Raw genomic sequence first — 9,258 nt, 5'->3', positions numbered from 1 at the left:
TTTTTTTTTTTTTTTTTTTTTTTTTTGCGGGATGGTGACCTGAACCCTTGACCTTGGTGTTATAACACCACTCTGTAACCAACCGAGCTAACCGATTGGCTATTCTCTTTGGGCCAGATGTTGCTTTAAGTGGTAGTTGTCAGGCCAGCTCATCATACAAGCACTTTGGCATGTACTGTTTTACGCTCACTGGCCACAATGCATTTCTAAACTGCCTGTCTCTTACAAATGTTTGAGCTTGCAGCTCTGGGATTAGGATATAAACTATGTGAAGACAGCAGCTATAAGTCTCAAAACAAATTGAGATATATGTGACATACCATAAAATTCATCCTTTTAAAATTTTTCAGTATGTTCACAAGCTTGTGCAACCATCACTACTAATTCCACAATGTTTTCATCACTCCAGAAGGAAACCTTATGCCCCTTAGCGATGTCCCCCCTACCCTCACCCCTGGCAAACACTAATCTACTTTTTGTCTCCATTGATGTGCCAATTCTGGCCATTTTCTGTAAATGGAGTCGTAAAATACGTGGCCTGTTGTGTCTCTTCTCTCACTTGTTTTCATGGTTCATCTATGTTGTAGCATGTAGCTGTGCTTTGTTCCTTTTTAAGGCTGAATAATATCCTATTGTGTGGATAGATCACGTTTTGTTTATCCATTCATCCATCTGTTGATGAAAATTTGGATTGTTTCCACTTTTTGGCTGTTATGAATAATGTTGCTGTGAACATCCATGTACAAGTTTTGTGTGAATATATGTTTCCAGTTCTCTTGAGCTTATATCTAGGAGTTGGAATAACTGGGTCATAGGTTAATTCTGTGTTTAACCTCTTCAGATATTGTCAGATTATTTTCCAAAGTGGCTGTACTATTTCATGTTCCCATCAGCAGTATCTAAGGGTTCCAATTTCTTCACATCCTCACCAACACTTGTTATTGTCTTTGTTATTATAGTCATCTAGTAGGTGTGAAGTGATATCTCATTGTGGTTTCGATTTGTATTTCCTTAATGAGTAATGATGTTGAGCATCCTTTCATGTGCTTATTGGCCATTTATATATCTTCTTTACAGAAATGTCTATTCATTTTTTTTTCTCGGTTCTTTATTCTTTGTCTGTCAGTCTTAAAACAGTAAAGTGTGCTCATTGTAATGTTTTAAATATATACAATCAACTTTTTCTTTTTCTTTTTTTTTTTTCCTTTAAATTTTTATTTTGTCGATATACAATGTGGTTGATTATTATGGCCCATTACCGAAACCTCCCTCCCTCCACCCTCTCCTCTCTCCCACCCAACAATGTCCTTTCTGTTTGCTTGTCGTAACAACTTCAAAAAATTGTAGTTGTTATATCTTCTCCCCCCCCCCCGGTTTTTTGTGTGTGTGTGTGAGTGAAGTTTTTTATTTATTTTTAGCTCCCATCAATAAGTGAGAACATGTGGTATTTCTTTTTCTGTGCCTGACTCGTTTCACTTAATATTATTCTCTCAAGGTCCATCCATGTTGTTGCAAATGGCAGTATTTCATTCGTTTTTATAGCTGAGTAGTATTCCATTGTGTAGATATACCACATTTTCCGTATCCACTCATCCGATGATGGACATTTGGGCTGATTCCAGCTCTTGGCTATTGTGAAGAGTGCTGCAATGAACATTGGGAAACAAGTATACCTTCGACTTGATGATTTCCATTCCTTTGGATATATTCCCAGCAGTAGGATAGCTGGGTCATATGGCAGATCTATCTGCAACTGTTTGAGGAACCTCCAAACCATTTTCCATAGGGGTTGCACCATTATGCATTCCCACCAACAATGTAAGAGAGTTCCTTTTTCTCCGCAACCACGCCAGCATTTATCGTTCAGCGTCTTTTGGATTTTAGACATCCTAACTGGGGTGAGATGGTATCTCAGTGTGGTTTTGATTTGCATTTCCCGGATGCTGAGTGATGTTGAGCATTTTTTCATATGACTGTTGGCCATTTGCATATCTTCTTTAGAGAAATGCCTACTTAGCTCTTTTGCCCATTTTTTAATTGGGTTGCTTGTTTTTTCCTTGTAAAGTTGTTTGAGTTCCTTATATATTCTGGATATTAGTCCTTTGTCAGATATGTATTTTGCAAATATTTTCTCCCACTCTGTTGGCTGTCTTTTAGCTCTGTTAATTGTTTCTTTTGCTGTGCAGAAACTTTTCAGTTTGATATAGTCCCATTTGTTTATTTTTCCTTTGGTTGCCCATGCTTTTGGGGTCATATTCATGAAGTCTGTGCCCAGCCCTATTTGCTGAAGGGTTTCTCCTATATTTTCTTTAATAAGTTTTATTGTTTCAGGGTGTATATTTAAATCCTTAATCCATTTTGAGTTGATTTTAGTAAATGGTGAGAGATGTGGGTCTAGTTTCAATCTCCTGCAAATGGATAACCAGTTATCCCAGCACCCTTTGCTGAAGAGGGAGTCCCGACCCCAGTGAATAGACTTAATGCCTTTGTCGAAGATCAAATGGCAGTAAGTGCGTGGGTTGATTTCAGGGTGCTCTATTCTATTCCATTGATCAGAGTCTCTGTTATTATACCAATACCATGCTGTTTTGGTTATTATAGCTTTGTAGTATAGTTTAAAGTCAGGTAGAGTAATACCTCCAGCTTTATTTTTTTTGCTCAGCGTTGCTTTGGCTATTCGTGGTCTTTTGTTATTCCAGATAAATGACTGTATAGTTCTTTCCATGTCAGAGAAAAATGTCATAGGAATTTTAATGGGGATTGCATTAAATTTGTAGATAACTTTGGGTAGTATAGTCATTTTCACTATATTGATTCTTCCAATCCAGGAGCATGGGATGTCTTTCCATCTTCTTGTATCCTCTCTAATTTCTCTCAGGAGTGGTTTATACTTCTCATTATAGAGATTTTTCACATCCTTAGTTAGTTCAATTCCTAAGTATTTTATTTTTTTGGTGGCTATTGTGAATGGGCAGGCTTTCTTGATTTCTCTTTCTGCTTGTTCACTATTGGTGAAAAGAAATGCTACTGATTTTTGTGTGTTGATTTTGTATCCTGCTACTGTGCTGAACTCTTTTATCACCTCTAAGAGTTTTTTAATAGATGATTTGGGCTGTTCAATATATAGGATCATGTCATCTGCAAACAGGGACAGTTTGACTTCCTCCTTTCCAATCTGAATGCCCTTTATATAGTTGTTTATAGTAGTCCTGAATGATTCCTTGTATTTCAGATGAATCCGTTGTAATATCGCCTTTTTCATTTCTAATTTTTGTTATTTGAATCTTCTCTCTTCTTTTTTTTTGTTAGCCATGCTAATGGTTTGTCAATTTTGTTTATTTTTTCAAAAAACAACTTTTTGATTCATTGATCTTTTGTATTGATTTTCGGATTTCAAAGAAATGTCTATTCAAATCCTTTGCCCATTTTTAATTTGGGTTATTTGTATTTTTATTGTTGAGTTGTAAGTGTTCTTTAGATAGTCTGGATACTAGACCCCTATTAGTTATATAATTTGCAAATATTTCTTCTAGTCAGTGGATTGTCTTCTCACTTTTGCAATAGTATTTTTTGAGGCACAAAAAATTTTAATTTTGATGAATTTCAATTTATTTATTTTTTGGTTGCTTCTGGTTTAGGTGTCATAGCTGAGAAATTATGGCTCAATCCAAAGTCACAAAAGAGTTTTATAGTTTAGTTCTTACATTTAGATCTTTGATTTTCTTTTATAAAGTGAGTTAATTTTCATATATAAAGTGAGATAATGGTACATATTCATTCTTTGGTATGCATATATCTAGTTGTTCTGGCACCATTTGTTGAAAAGACTATTCTTTCTCCATTGAATTGTCTTGGCACCATTGTCAAAAGCAATTAACTATAGATATATGGATTTATTTCTGTTCCATTGATCTACATGTTTATTATTATGCCAATACCACATACTTTTGATTACTATAGCTTTTGAAATAACGAAGTGTGAGTCCTCCTACCTTGTTTTTCAAGATTGTTTTGGCTATTCTGGGTCTTTTGCATTTCTATATCAACGTTAGAGTTAGTTTGTCAATCTCTGCAAAATCTAAACTGGGATTCAGTTAGGGATTGTATTGAATCTGTAGATCATTTTGGGGAGTATTGTCATCTTAACAATATTAAGTCTTCCTATCCATGAACATGGAATGTTTTTCGATTTATATATTAGGTAGGCCTTCTTTAATTGCTTCCAACAATATTTTGTAGCTTTCGGTGAACAAATCTTGCACTTCCTTTGTTAAATTTATTCCTTAACTATTTTATTCTTTTTGATGCTATTGTAAATACAATTATTTTCTTAATTTTATTTTTGGATTGCTCGTTTTTAGTGTGTAGAAACACAACTGATTTTTTATACGTTGATCTTATCTTCTTGTATACTGCAATCTTACTGAACTTGTTTTTTAGTTCTGATAGTTTTTTTGTGGATTCCTTAGAATTTTCTATATTAAAGATTATGTAGTCTACAAATAGAGATAGTTTTACTTCCTTCTTTTCAATTTGGATGCCTTTTTTTCTTGCTTATTTGCCCTGTTTAGAACCTCTAACACAACAGTGAATAGAAGGGTGAGAGTAGATATCTTTGTCTTGTTCCTGATCTTATGGGGGATTGCTTACTTTTTTATCCTTAGTGTCTAAGGATATGTCATCTTTTTTGGATCATCCTACCTTTGGAGAATTTGATAAAAGTTATGGTGCCAGTTCCAAGAAAACTGTAAACATGAATAATTACATAATATTTCAACAATAATTCAAGGGCCTTTACAGCCTTAGCATAGTGCAAAGAGTATAGTAGACATTTCATTAAAAATATGTCAAATGACTGAATGCATGTGACATTTTAATAATCATATAAGGCATGTGTACATAGATTTTGAACTTTATTGCAACCCTGTGGTTTCAGTTGCTCAGGTATTGGTAATCCCATTTGTCAGAGATTAAACCTATTCCCCAGGTGATTGGTTAGCAAGTTAGTGATGGAAGCAAGGTGCCCAGCTCTTTATCAGAGCAGTGTTTCTATAGAACCCCAGACAAGCATTACTCATCCTCTTTTCCCTCTCCACTTCTTTCTAGTAGCTTCTCTTCAAGAGGATATTTAAATTGAGAAATATAATAGTAACCATAATTATAGCTAATACTTTTAGAGTGCTTATTATGTATTAGCTATTATCATCATGCCCATTTTTACATATGCAATAGAAAAATTGGGAACACATAGCACCCTGTGTTTCCCTGAATTGTACTTATCATGCTGGGGGAAAAAAAAAAAAAGGAATCCCTGAGAGTAACTTGTCCAAGTTTGTACAGCTAATAAGAGTTGAAGTCAGGATTCAAAGTCCAGGTGCCTGATTCCACAGCTGCTAAGCCTGGAGCTGATGCTATTGTTGCTGTTATGTAGTGGTTAAATTTGGGCTCATACCCTACCTCTGTCACTTTTGAGCTGCTGTGTGCCCTTGGTCAAGCTACATAAAAATGGTTATCTGCGGTTTTCTCGTCTGTAAAATGAAGACAATAGCAGTTACCTCACTCAATTGTAGTGAGGAGGATAAATTGTAATTATGAACGTCAAGTTTATAGCATGCTGCTAGGTGTGCAGTTAAGGGTGGCACCTTCCTAGGGGGAACATATTCCACTGCTCCTAGAAATTGGTACAAACTCCTTAGCATGGTGAGAGGCCATTCATGATTGGGCCTCTGCAGTTCTCAGCACATCCCATCTCTCACTCTGAACTCTAACCATGTGGAACCATTTCAAGTTCTCCAGAAGGCATCCTATACTTTCTTGCTTCTAGAACTTTGCCTGGAATGCCCATATCTGTCTTTATCTGGTGAACACCTGTTTTCCTCTCATGTCATAGTTTAGACAGCACTTCTTCCAGGAAACATTCCCCAGCTATTCCCCTCTCCCACACCTGGAATGGGTGATACTTTTCATTTGATCCCATAACCCCTGTACTTGGCTGAATTGCACTTATCAGACCAAATTGTCATTTTTGTCTCCACAATAAACTGTAAGCTTCAGAATGGCAGAGACTGTGTCATGTTCCCTGTTGTATCCTAGTGTCTTGTCTAACTTGGAGTGGGGATACAATAAACAAATAAGAAATGAATAAAGAAAGTTTTATGGTGCCTTACTTACTCCTCTTGTGTCCATTTACCCTTTTGTCCTTTTCTTTAGGGAAGCTGTTAAAACTTTAATTCTAGTGTCTTGTCTAACTTGGAGTGGGGATACAATAAACAAATAAGAAATGAATAAAGAAAGTTTTATGGTGCCTTACTAACTCCTCTTGTGTCCATTTACCCTTTTGTCCTTTTCTTTAGGGAAGCTGTTAAAACTTTAATTTACACACACACACACACGAGTGCAAATAAAACTGGGGAAATTTGAAAAAGATTTGTTAGTAAATAGTTGAATAATATCAATGTCAATATCCTAGTGTAATATGATGCTAAATCCCCCCCTTCGTATCTTTCTTTAATAAATTGCAGTAAAAAAATAACATAAAAGTTACCATCTTAACCATTTTTAAGTGTACAGTTTAGTAGTGTTAAGTACATTCACATTGATGTGTAATCAATCTCTAGCACTTTGTCATCTTGCAAGACTGAAACTCTATACCCATTAAACAACAACTCCCCATCCTCCATCTTCTGGCAACTACTATTTTACTTCCTGTTTCTATGAATTTGACTACTCTAGATACCTCATATTAAGTAGAATCATTCTTTTATATCTGGCTTATTTCACTTAGCCTAATGATCTCAAGGTTTATCCATGTTGTAGCATATGAATGAATTTTCTTCCTTTTAAAGGCTGAATGATATTCTGAATAATATATTACCTATATTGCATGTGTATACCATGTTTTGTTTATCCACTCATCTGTTCATGGACATTGGGGTTGCTTCCACTTCTTGTCTATTGTGAATAGTACTGCTAAGAACATGGGTGTACAGATATTTCTTTAAGACCCTGCTTTTAGTGATCTTAGATATATGCCCAGAAATGGATTGTTGGATCATATGGTAGTTCTATTTTTACCTTTTTGAGGAACCACCACACTGTCTTCCATATTGGTTGCACCATTTTAAAATCCCATCAGTAGTGCACAGGGTTTCATTTTTTCCACATCTTAGCTAACACTTCTTATTTTCTGATTATTTTTTAATAGTAGCTGTCCTGTAAAGTACTATCTCTTTGTGGTTTTCATTTGCATTTCGCTAATGACTAGTGATGTTGAGCATCTTTTCACATGCTTGTTGGCCATTCGTATGTCATCTTTGGAGAAATGTCTATTCAAGTCCTTTGTCCATTTATTAATCAGGTTATTTGATTTTTTGTTGTTGTTGAGTTGTAGGAGTCCTTTATATATCCTGGATATTAATCACTTATTAGATACATGACTTGCGAGTATTTTTTGCCACTCTGTAGGTTGTTTTTTCACTCTGTTAAATGTGTCTTTTGATGCACTAAAGTTTTCAAGTTTGATGTAGTCCCATTTTTGTTTTTGCTTTTGTTTCCTGTACTTTTGGTGTCATAGCCAAGAAATCATTTCCAAAGCCAATGTTGTAAAGCTTTTACCTTATGTTTTCTTCTAGAAGTTTTATAGTTTTGGGTCTTCTATTTAGATTCTTAATTTATTTTGAGGTTTTTTAATTTTTATTTTTAATACAATGTAAGATAAAGGTCCAATTTCATTCTTTTGTATGTGGATATTCAAGTTTTCCACCACCATTTGTGAAGGGATTGTCTATTCCTCATTGATGGTCTAGACCCCTTGTGGAAGATTATTTGACCATATATGTGAGAGTTTGTTTCTGGGAACTCTATTCTATTCCATTGGTCTAGTTGTATGTCTTTATGCCAGTACCACACTGCTTTGATTACTGTAGTTTTGTAACATGTTTTGAAATCAGGAAGTATGAGTCTTTGTACTTTGTTTTTCTTTTTCAAAATCTATTTGGCTATTAAGGTCCCTTGAGAGTCCACATGAACTTTAGGATGGATTTTTCCATTTCTTAAAACAAATGCTTCTGGTATTTTGATAGGGATTGTGTTGAATATGTAGATCATTTTGTGTAATATTGAAATATTAACAATATTAAATCTACCAATCCATCAACATGGGATGTCTTTTCATTTATTTGTGTCCTTTTAAATTTTTTTCAGTAATGTTTTGTAGTTTTCAGTGTACAAGTCTTTCACCTTCTTGGTTAGGTTTATTCTTAAGTATTTTATTCTTTTTGATGCTGTTGTAAATGGAATTGTTTTCTTTATTTCCTTGTCAAATTGTTCATTTTGAGTGAATAGACATGCAACTGATTTTTCTCTGTTGATTTTTTATCCTGTGACCTTGCTGAATTTGTTTATTCTAACAGTTTTTGTGCATGGAATCTTTAGGGTTATCTACATAAAAGATCATGTCATCTGTGCACAGAGATAATTTTATCTCTTCCTTTCTAATTTGGATGCCTTTTATTTCTTTTTCCTTCATAATTGCTCTGGCGAGAGCTTTCAATACCATGTTGAATGGAAGTGGCAAGAGTGAACATTCTTGTTTTGTTCCTGAGCCTAGGGAATCAGTTTTTCTTTCATCATTGATTATGATGTTAACTGTGGGCTTTTCATATATGGCCTTAATTATGTTGAGGTTGTTTCCTTCTATTCTTAGTTTGTTGAGTATTTTTATCATGAAATGGTGTTGAATCTTGTCAGATAATTTTTCTGCATTGATTGAGTTGATCTTGTGGTTTTTGTCCTTCATGTTAATGTGGTGTATTACATTGATTGATTTTCATATGTTCACCATCACCAAACTTGTATTTCAGAAATAAATCTCACTTAGTTGTTGTGTATAATTTTTTAAATGCACTGTTGAATTGTGTTTGTTAAGATTTTATTGAGGTTTTTGCAACAATATTCGTTAGAGATTTTAGTCAATTTTCTTGTAGTATCTTTGTCTGGCTTTGGTATCAGGGTAATGCTGGCCTCACAGAATGAGTACAGAAATGTTTCCTCCACTTCAATTTTTTGTAAGCATTTGGGGAGGATTGGTTTATTCTTCTTTAAATGTTTGGGAGAATTCTTCAGTGAATCTGGTCCTGGGCTTTTCTTTGTTGGTAAGTTTTTGATTACCCATTTAATCTTCTTACTAGTTATTGGTCTGTTCAGATTTTCTATTTCTTCATGATTCAGTCTTGATAGGTTGTGTGTTTCTAGGAATCT

Source organism: Galeopterus variegatus, unplaced genomic scaffold, assembly GCF_000696425.1.
Source record: "Galeopterus variegatus unplaced genomic scaffold, G_variegatus-3.0.2 Scaffold303, whole genome shotgun sequence".
NCBI lineage: Eukaryota > Metazoa > Chordata > Mammalia > Dermoptera > Cynocephalidae > Galeopterus > Galeopterus variegatus.
This window is presented reverse-complemented; position numbering follows the sequence as displayed.